This window comes from Benincasa hispida, chromosome 4, assembly GCF_009727055.1.
Source record: "Benincasa hispida cultivar B227 chromosome 4, ASM972705v1, whole genome shotgun sequence".
Lineage (NCBI taxonomy): Eukaryota > Viridiplantae > Streptophyta > Magnoliopsida > Cucurbitales > Cucurbitaceae > Benincasa > Benincasa hispida.
In genome coordinates this window covers 39,030,415-39,041,252 of record NC_052352.1, presented here as the reverse complement: position 1 = coordinate 39,041,252, position 10,838 = coordinate 39,030,415, and the positions used below count along the sequence as shown (strand labels likewise).

At 31.8% G+C, this 10,838-nt stretch overlaps 1 long non-coding RNA gene across 1 annotated transcript; it reads right to left on the bottom strand.

The window, feature by feature from the left end:
• Positions 1-1,687: 1,687 nt before the first annotated feature.
• Positions 1,688-8,600, bottom strand: LOC120075080. The gene is made up of 3 exons (XR_005481187.1): positions 8,178-8,600; positions 2,615-2,975; positions 1,688-1,973 (listed from the first exon to the last, which is right to left on the bottom strand). It is a non-coding gene; the product is annotated as an uncharacterized LOC120075080 (long non-coding RNA).
• Between the last annotated feature and the right edge of the window lie 2,238 nt (positions 8,601-10,838).

The following is a 10,838-nucleotide window of genomic DNA, read 5'->3' as shown; positions in this document are numbered from 1 at the left end:
ATTGATTTATTTGAATAAAACAAACCCATATCGATTATTCCTCGGAGATAATAGAGTATATGCTTAATTCCGTTCCAATGTGTTTTTGTTGGAGAAGAACTATATCTAGTTAATAAATTTACTGAAAATGCAATATCTGGTATTGTATTATTAGCAAGATACATAAGTGCACCGATTGTACTAAAATATAGTACTTCAGGACCAAGAAGTACTTCATTATCGTCTCGAGGTTGAAATATATCTTTCTTTATATCCAATGAATGAACATCTTTTGGAATGTTAAATGGATGTGCTTTGTTAATATAAAATCTTATCAAAACTTTTTCTGTATAAGTTGATTGATGAAAAAATATCTCATCTGCTAAATGCTCAATTTGCAAGCCAAGGAAAAATTTTATTTTTCCGAGATCTTTCATCTCAAATTCTTTCTTAAGATATTCTATTGCCTTTGAAAGCTCTTCAGGAGTTTCAATTATATTTAAATCATCAACATATACAGTTATAATAGCAAATGCTAACTGTGATTTCTTTACAAAAACATATGGACATATTGGATTATTTTGATATCCTTCTTTTAACAAATATCCACTCTGGCGATTGTACCGTACCATATTCGTCCTGATTCTTTCAATCCATTTAATGATCTCTATAAATTTATTGAATACAATTCCCGAGAATTTGATTTATATGTTTCAGATACCTTAAATCCTTCTGCTCATATAAATATTCTCATATAAATATAATTTCGTAGTACTAAGGTATTAACGAGTCGATCTATAGAGAACCAGTCAATTTTTCTTTCAATTCACTTGTTGTTTAGTGACAAAGGGGAGGGGGATTTAATGAATTGGTTTTGATTGGGATAAATAAAAATGCAGTGGTAACAAATAAACACAATTCGGATATTGATTGGATTAAAATTATCAATGAAACAAAACCCTAGCTCAGGGTAGATTGGGAGTATTCTTAATTTACTACTCAATCACTATGCCATGCAATTTGTTGGTTTAAACTTAACCAATCACTTCTAAAAAACGCTAGAAGGATGTCCAGTTAATCAAATCAATTCTTGTATCTAGAGGAAAAGCATTCTAAACATGTGAACTAGTAAGCATTAAGATCTAGGCCAATTGATAAGACGAATAGAATAATTAGGAAAAGCCTAATTGAGTATCTGATGTGAATTTCTCCTAAGTTAGATGAATACTATTTGATTGGGAAAAGTCGAATCAATATACAACTCTAACTTAACTCTTCATTACTACAAAACTGGACTTTAAAGTCGGTTTAAAATTGATATTATAGGATATAATGTCGGTTGAAAACTGACATCCAAGATCGTGTATAAAAGGTCTTCAATGTTGGTTGTCTTCAATGTCAGTTTAAAATCGACATTATAGATGACCAAGATTTTAATGCCAATTATCTTCAATGTCAGTTTTCAACCAACATTGAATACTATCTTTAATGTCCATTTTCAACCAACATTGAATATTATCTTCAATGTCCGTTTTCAACTGGAATTAAAAATCATCTTTAATGTCAATTTTTCACCTACTTTTTATCGATAACTGTCTGTTATTAAAAGTTTATCATGGTTTCCTTATTGAAAAAAAATAAAAATACATATATACTTTTTTTCTTTTACTAATCAATAATATTTTTCTTTTATCTGTACATGCACAAAATAAAATATTAATTGCTATTATATATACAACTCAACTTTAAACAACACAAAAATTAACTAATTCACAACAAATAAAGTGAATTTTTTTTTAACTAACCTATCAACAAGTTATTGGACGCAATATATACATAAAGCTCTAAAGTCTAAAGATCTAGAGAGTTGGTCGTCTAATTTGAAGGGTCATATAGATACATCCAACAAAAAAAAAATCACGTAACTAAATGAAAATAGTCACGCAATTAAATTTTGTCATATCAACAAAATCCTGCCAATCTAGAGGTTTTTCCTGCAAAAAAAAAAAAAAAAAAAAAAACATGCATTTTTTTAGCATATCAAAAACTACAGTTATAAAGTAAACATCATTGCAAAAGTTCAATAGATTATTTAACATGAAGTTTTCTCTGACCGAGACATTTTAAGATTCTTCTTCATTTTTTTTAGAAAAAAAAATTATAAACTTATAAACACATACAACTTAATGAAAATCATAAAAAAAAAAATTATAAAACCAGACAAGTAAGCTTGTCAAATCTAAGAAAAAAGATAATAGTACAAAATTAGACTATTGTAGCCATGAAAACAATTTAACAATTTAACAACTTGGAAATAAGAATTTGAAATCAAAATCAAAGACAAAACTAAAAACACGAAGCCATGAATTTATCAACAACAAAACTATTTATAAGCCACATGTTCCATTATCAAAATTAAAGACAAATTGTCACCAATATTATTTTCAATACATTGATTAAAGTCTTCTAGCACACTAATTAAATACAAAAAAATAAAAAATAAAAAATAAAAATAAAAATAAAAAAATCTATGACTACCATAACTGCAGGATAGTCATAGCAATCCATTTATAGAAAAAGTTTGAAGACTTACGTAATAAAAGTAAATTTAGAGAATGAGAATACGGAGACATACTTTTGTGTTGGCCACTATAGTTGGTCTTCTAGGCTCGATAGGCTCCTCTCAAACTCAGTTGCAGCAAAATACATAAACATGAAACATATAACTGACGAAATATACAAGTATGCAAAAGAAGCAAACGGAATCAATAAGCACTCTAATTTTATTTAATTTGAGTTCTAAAGTTGCATTTTTAGAAAATACACAAGAGGGTTTCAAGTTTCATACCTTTGATGAATTCTCCTGATTCCAAGTGACTTTTCACTCCAATTCAACTCCAAATCAACCATGAACCACTAAGAGGTCTTCTCTACTATTCCAACCTTGAATTTGAATGGTGGAACTCATATTTGAGTGAATTTGTGAAGTAAATTTTCTGGGTTTGAGAGGAAGAAGAAGAAGATGAGTTCAAAAACTCATTTCTCAACTCAAAGCACTACCTCTTCCACTTTAATTATGAGTGTTTTATCACTCTTCAGTATGAAAGCACTTCATCAACCATGAATGCCAGCAGCTTGATCAGATTCAAGTAGAAATTGATCTTGCATGAACACCTCATGCATGGAGGTGAAAGTGGGAAAAACCCACTTTCTCCAATTTTTTCAAAATTTCTTAAATTTACAAGTTCTTTTAATTATTCTAAATTAATTTAAACCTGATTTAATAAATCCATAATTTAATTAAATCAAAATAAAATTTCTAAAATTGAATTAAAATTGGAATTAATTTGAATTTATAATTAACTAAACATTTCTAATTAATTAATTATCAAATATTAAATTAATCACACATATAATTTTAAAAATGAATCCTATTCATGTAATTAATATTTAAATATTAAAAAAATTAAATGTTAATTATATCAAATATAATTAAACAAACCTTAATTTGATTTTGAACTTAAATTCAAACCCTACTTTCAATTTGAACATGTTCAAATTAATATCATTCCAAATTCACTTAATTTATTAATTCAAGGTGTTCATGTTTTACGAGCTAGTAGAGAGATTTTATGGACCTAAAGATCATGAACTCCAATGATTAAGATTAATTAGCTAAAAGTCTTTAGTATGAATTAATCAGTATTCGTTAACTATCGAGTCACACCACTATATCTCAATAGTTGCACTCTTCTCACTGTAGATATATTTGTGTCCACATGATTTAACCATAACCAGTAAGTCGACTTTTCACAGGTTGTTCATAATAACGACTGAGTCAATAGGTTGTTTTACCCCGATATTACGTCTTGCTCTTTAAGTTCCTATTGATCATCTAATGAACAATTGGTTCATAATCTAATCACTAAACCGGATCCCTCTCGGGCCAGTGAGAGGGTGAGGCCCCTTGTTCAAGACCTGAATTAGTTACTTAAGAGAACGACCTTTCTCTTATCCCTAAATCGGGTAAGCGTGAATTTCGTCTTGTACTCTATGTCCCCAGCTATCCACCTGTTCTTACCCTTGAAATGAGAGACTTATTGAACCGGCACTGTTGAGCCAACCCTCACCCATGCAAATCTAAGGATAATCCCGAATAAACAGGAGCTCATAGTTAGCTCAAGATTAAGATCGAGTTACCTAGGTCATCTAAGCGAAATAGTCAGTCTTAAACAATAAACAACGTTACATGAACGAAGAAGGATCACTTCGTTTGTAATACCTTTACAACAACTTGTAACCGTTAAAGAGTAGGTTGCATCGAATAGTGTTACCAGAATAAGGCACCCAACCTTATTCATATACTATAAACCATTTTGGTTATTTACTTGAACTTGATCCATCTTTATGTCTCTACATAAAGTTTAAGTATTCATATAATAGCCATGGATTTTAGTTTATTGGATTTAGACTTTATGAATGCAATTAATAGATTCAATAACATTGAAGAAATGTTGAATAACATCTTTATTGAGAATATGTTTAACTTTACAAATTAACCCTCATCTATGTTTGCATTTATCTAGAAAAAAAAAAACACGAACAAACCTTTTTGCAAACAAACAAGCCAAAAAGCAAGTATCTCAATGGAAAAAAGAAATTCACACCACAATGACAAGCTACTGGATTTTGATATGATACTGTGGTTCTATTGTAACTAAATATAGCACACGTGAAAATATATGGCACGATCCTTAAAACATTTGCAATCACAAATGTAAAACTATCATATCCAACAACACAATTTGATGCAAATTTCCAAAATATTTTTCATTGAACAAATCATTGTTTAAGCATTCTGAAAATCAAAGTCCAAGAATAATAAATTTATATATTTAACTTGCATATCTAGGAATGAGAAATAGAATATGAAATAGAATGAGATCTTACACCAAACACTATGCACGAATCCAAAATTGAATCAAAATTCAAAATATACATATCTTGCAAACAAGGAAAACATAAACTCAATTTAGAAATAAAAAAGAAAGAAAACAAATAAGTTGGAGAAGAATTTAGAAATCAATTTAGAAATTATTTAGAAATTAACATATAGAATGAAATCTTAAACCAAACACTATGCAAAAATTTAGAAACATAAACTAAACCTATAAAAAGAAATAGACTCAACAAGGTAATGAAACTTATGAAATTAAGAAAACTATAATATAAATCATAACAACTTCACTCTAACACTTTACAATAAGTTAGAGTTTTAGGAAGAATTCTACTTACATAAGTGTTTTAAGACTCTTCTAAAGTAATTGAGAGGCTCCTAAAATAGTGAAACATGGTTCCAGATGTTACATGTTAGTTTAAAACCTTATTCAGAGACTCAACAATTATATGGAATGAGTAATCTTACCCAAATGAACCTTAAGCCTCAATTAAGTACTAGGTAGAAGCTAATTTACAACACCTAAATCTAATTCGATAGGGTTTAAACGAAGTTTTAAAACCAAAAACTCACCAAAACAGACCTGAATTCTTTATGAAAACTGCCCGAATAGCTCCAAAATTACTCCAAGTCTACAAATAAGAGCTTCACATAGAGACCAATTTAAAGAACCTTAAACTAGTTCGAAAAGGAACTTAGAGCAATTTACCAACCGATTCTTACCCAAAACGACTCCAAAACTTGTTGGTTGGCATTCGAATTCACCTAACATCCATATTTGGAGTCGTTAAGCAATGTGTAACTCACATCCAACATCGATATACAATGGGTAAGTGTCGAAACTCACCAAACAGGAGGAAAATATTGTTGTAAGCTATGGAAAGAACCTTCACATCATACCGAAACTCAGATCTTGATGAAACGAACTCAAACCTATACGGAACAAACTTAGATTTGGACGTCGACGTGGACGACCGTGATGGGCGTGAACGAAGTTCTCAGATCAAGATGACACGTGAAGGAAGCTTTTGGATTTAAATGACACATGGACGCACGTGACGCGCATGACGGATCTAAACGAGTGTGACGACCTGAAACTCTTAGATCTAGATGAGGGGACAGATTGCAACAACTAGTAATAAGATCTGGACGAACTAGATGGGCTAGACGATGACCAGCAATTAGATCTGACGGGCTGGATGATGACCAACAATCAGATCTGACGAACCTCGAGTGGTGACGGCGTGGGTGAGAGAAAAAGAGTGGATGGACGACATGGCTGAGAGAAAAAGGAGTGGACGGACGACGTGGTTGAGAGAGAAAGGAGAAGATGGTGAAGGTTGAGAGAGAAAGGAGAAGATGGTGAAGGTTGAAAGAGAAAGGAGAGGATGGGTAAAGGTTGAGAGAGAAAGGAGAAGATGTGAATCCGAATTGATCTCTTAAACTTCTAAATAAGCTTGTTTTGTTCTAGAATTGGTGCTAAGGGCCGGATCTACCTAAATTATGCTTAATACCTATAAAATCAAGAGATAAACCTGTGAAATATGATGATAATCCCGAATTAAGAAGAATGAGATAACATATTGTAGGCGTTATCACACATTTCTCCAAGTAATACAATTGGAAACAACTAGAACAACTCTTTGAAGAAGCTGAAGGGGAACCAGAGAGTGTTCTAGATTAACCTGCTGAGGAAGAGGACATCTTTGAAGCTCAATTAAACAAACGGTTGAAAGTTAATAACTACTACATTATACCCATCCCATCCATCCAAGTTGCTATGATGGGTAACTCTGGCAAGCGAAAACAAGGGTGCCAAGGCCTCAAATGAAGATTCCACTTGGAAGGTTAGAGGCATATGTGCCATTGTGAAAGGAGTCATCACCTCAGATGCTCATGACTTTGTCATTCTTACAGAAACTAAGTTATCCCCGGTTAATCGCACCCTTGTCAAATCCCTTTGGAACCCCATCAATATTGATTGGGCCTATGTGAATGCAAGCAACTCCTCTGGTGGTAGAGTAATCATGTGGGATTCTCTTAGTCACTCGGTAGCTGATTTTTTTAAGGGAATTACTCCCGGTATGTACAGCTCATAAGAGCATATGGCCTACCTTGGTGGATTTCTGGGATTTATAGTCCCACAAGTAGAAGGAAATGACCTAATTTTTAGGATGAATTAGACGTTATGCGTACACTTTGTGGTGCTACATCGATCCTAGCAGGAGGCTTCAATGATTATCGCTACGAAACTTCCTATTCCTGCCCCTCTCAATTAAATTTGGGAAAATTTAATACTTATATCAATAGCGCTAGCCTTATTTAACCTATTCAAATTAATGGTTCCTTTTCTTGGTCTAATCTTTGAAGCTCTCTTGTGATGTCAAAATTGGATAGGTTTTATACACTTTGAATTGGGAAGAGAAGTTTCAATTCCATCAGGTGCAGAGATTAGCTCGTAAGACCTCCGACCACTACCCTCTCCTTCTAGAATAAAAAACATTGAAATGGGGTCCTCGTTCGTTCAAATTCGACAATCGTTGGTTATCTAACAAGGACTTTGTTCGATCTATACAAAACAAATGGGATCTTATCAATATAGAAGGACATCCTGGATGTGTTATTGTGAGATCACTGAATTAGTGAAGCTAGTGTACTAAATTTAATCAAACCTTTTGATGAATTGGAGGTTTAAAGCTGCATAAAATTCTAGAGCAATAACCAGACCGTGGGGCCTGATGGTTTTACTATAGAATTCTTTAAAAAGTTTTGGAACACCTTCAAAACTGACATTATGAACCTGTTCCAAGACTTTTTTCAGAAGTGCAAAGGCCATTAACGCCACCTTTAAAGCTTTAATCCCCAGAAAGGCCTCCCCACAAAAGGTATCTGATTTTCGGCCTATTAGCCTCATCACTGGCATATACAAAATCTTTGGAAAAGTCCTGGCCGAGAGATTTAATAGGTACTTCACACAAACATTACTCCCAATCGAAGGAATTGAATCCTGGAGCGGAAGCTAGTGATTACTTTACTTTCAATTTTGTTTTAGAAATTTGGAATAGAAAATAGAAGAAATTTATATTTATAATGCAATTACAGGTTAAGCATCAAAGTAAATTGTAGAGAAGAAGAACTCATCTTTGAAGAACACTTCTTCAAATCTTCTCTAGCTCTTCAACAATCGATCTCTCACAAACAGTAAGAAGATGACACTAAAAAGTCTCAAAGAAGAACTCACCTTTGAAGAACACTTCTTCAAATCTTCTCCATTTTTTCAGTAATCGATCTCCCACGAATAGTAAGAAGATGTCACCAAAAAAATCTTTCATACTATTCTCTTTGACAAGGATCGGTTTGTAAGAATCGCCTTCTAAAAAAGAACAAAGGAAATTGAATTTTTTGGAGAGCATTTACAAAGAACTCATTTCTCTATGGAAATGGAGAGAAGAAGATGAGGAGGTTTTCCTTGCTATGTTCTTGGCAAGAACCGATTTGTGGGAATCACCTAATCAAAAAGATCAGAGGGAATTGGATTTTTTTGGAGAGCATTTACAGAGAACTCATTTCTCTGTGGAAATCACTAGGAGATGAGAGGAGACGTGAGGAGGTTTTTTCTACAAGAAGTTATCAAAAAACCATTCCCATAAACAGTTTCTCCTTTTGTGTTATCTCATCTAGTGGGATAACTCCCACTTCTTTATTTAATTTAATCAAATTAAACTAATTTGATTTAATTAAATTTGATAACTACCCACTTTCTTATAATTTAATTTAATTTATTTATTTTATTTAATTTAGTAATCAAATATAAAACATTTAATTAAAAATTTGAATAATATTCAAATGTTCATTTCTTTCGTAACCTATAGTTTAGTATGAATCAAATTCATATTATTTTAATTTGAATCTAAATCATATTAGTTATTATTTGAATATTATTCAAAATGATAAATCTCCTTTTATTATAAAGTTTAATTTTGAATCTTATCCAAAATTAACTTTATATTATAATGTATATACATTATATTAATTGTATCATATATTAATGAACATTCCAAGTTCTTCCAAAACTAATGATCCTTGTTTACCTGTTATGAGCTAGTAGAGGGACCTAATGTACCTATAGATTAGAAGCTTCTAATTCAAGATTAACTAATTAATTACATTAATAACATTTGTTAACTGTGGAACACTTTATTAAAGACCCACAGCTGCACTCTTTGCACTGCAGAATATTTTGAATGAATAGCTTTAACCATTACACATAAATCAATCATTCACGAGCTGTTCATAATAATAACTGGGTCTTACCATAAATCAAGTCTCTCTCGGACCAGTGGGAGGGCAGGTACCGTTTATTCAAGACCCAAAATCAACACGTAAGGGAATTACTCATTTACTTACCTTAAAGGCGGGAAGGAATGAATTCCATCTTGTATAGTTATGTTCCCAGCTCCTCACTCGGTCCTGTTCCCAAAATGGTAGGTTTATTGAGTTGGCGACTTGGGCCACTTTCATCCATACAAATCAAAGGACAAGCCCTCACAGGCATGAGTCCATAACTCACTCAGGATTGAGATCAAGTTACATATGGTCATCCTATGAAATATTAATCTCTTTAGCCAATGATATTACTTACAAAGAGAGATTAATTATTTTGCGGTCTGGTCTTATACAATCTGATTGTATAGGATACCCTCACTCGCATGTCTCCACATAAACGATTTGGATCATATCGTTTGTGACACTTGTAACATTAGTAATACTTATAAAGCGAACCTTACCCATAATGTGATGGAATGTATAATCGTGCAATGGAAGCAATCGGCAAATCAATAAGCATTCTAATTACATTTAATTTGAGTTCTAAAAGCATGCAAAACCATATTTCATAGAAGATGGTTTCAAAACCAACATACCTTTGAAGAACTCCTCCAATCCAAGCTGCTCTTCACAAAATTTCAGCTCCAAATCTACAGTGAACTACCAAGAGATCTTCTCTACTATTCTCAACCTTTAATTTGAATGGTGGAACTCAAGATTGAAGTGAATTGTGAAGGAATTTTGTGAGAGTTTCAGGTGAGAAGAAGAACACTACTATAGAAAACCTTTTTCAGCAGCACCCTCTTATTCAATCAGCCAAAATTGAAGAGTTTATCATCCTTCTTCATGCAGGTCAAGAAGATTTCAGTCAATGCCACCTCCAATTCAAATTACAAGTGGGCTAGGTGTAAGAGTTAAGAGGAATCTACCTTCTACTTCATAAAAATGTGGATAAATCCACTACCTTTTTAATATCCTTTTTTTTTTATCTATAATTTTAATCAATTAAAAAATTAAGTAAAAAAAAACAATAATTCAATTTCTAAAATTGAATTAAAATGCAAATTAATTTGATATTAATTAAATAAATTTAATTAATTAAAAAATAGTTTAATATCAAATATTAAATTAATGAAACACCTAAATTTAAACATAAATCCTATTCATATAATTAATATTTAAATATCATAAACTCTCAAATTTCGTTTAATTTCAATAAATTAAATGTTTACTTATATCGAATATAATTATTCAAACCCTAAATGAAATTTGAACATTTCAAATTGAAAATCCTAAATTCAATTTGAACATTTCAAATTGAAATCATTTCAATTTCACTTTTACTAATCTAAGGTGTTCATGTTTTACGAGCTATTAGAGGGACCTTATGGACCCATAGATCATGAGCTCCAACCATTTGAGATTAATTGGCTAAAACTCTTTAGACCAAATTAATCAATATTCGTTAACTACCGAATCACACCATTATAGCTCGATAGTTGCACTATCCTCACTATAGATATATTTGCGTCCACTTGATTTAACCATAATCAGTAAGTCAACCTTTCACAGGTTG